The following is a 691-nucleotide window of genomic DNA, read 5'->3' as shown; positions in this document are numbered from 1 at the left end:
AAGCTAGAGCTAATGGGCCAAGCAGTGACTTAAATAATATAGTTTCTGTGTGATTATGTTGGGGCTGAGCATCAGGAGAACAAAACAAGCAGCCTTCCTCACTGCAGGGTTACAGCCTCAGAGAGTTGTTTTCTATGTTTTGACCAGCTATGGCTTTCTGTGATGGTCTCTGTCTCTTGAAGAAAGAAACTACTTTAATGAGGATTGAAAGATACACTTATCTGTGGGTGAAAAGAAAATACTTTGAATGAAGTTAGAAATTGTACTGGCATAGGAAAATGGCAATAACAGGCTTTCCCTTAGGGTCAATGGATTCACCAGCCATGGATAGTTAGTTAGGTTTACAGTACCAGGCAACGATTGTTTCTTATTTAATGGAACTTGAATCCAATTGGGAGTCTTTTGATTTTTGCCAAGATATAGATTCCAGAATTGCACTCTTGGGAATGTACTATGATGATGGGCATATGCCTTATTGCTGATGGGAGACTGGTGATTCTTTTTCTTATTGGCAGCTTACACATCACCTTTGGATATCATGGGAACTAGAGCTCAGGAAAGAGACTTCCACATCAGATCAGTTCAAGCTGAATTTTTCCAAGTCCTAAGTCTCATGTGTATGTTATCTTATGCACTAGAGTTCTTACTATTAGGTCACTTTTTTGGTTCTCTATTTCATTAAAAATAAAAT

Source organism: Microtus ochrogaster, chromosome 2 (assembly GCF_000317375.1).
Source record: "Microtus ochrogaster isolate Prairie Vole_2 chromosome 2, MicOch1.0, whole genome shotgun sequence".
Taxonomy (NCBI): Eukaryota; Metazoa; Chordata; class Mammalia; order Rodentia; family Cricetidae; genus Microtus; species Microtus ochrogaster.
This window is presented reverse-complemented; position numbering follows the sequence as displayed.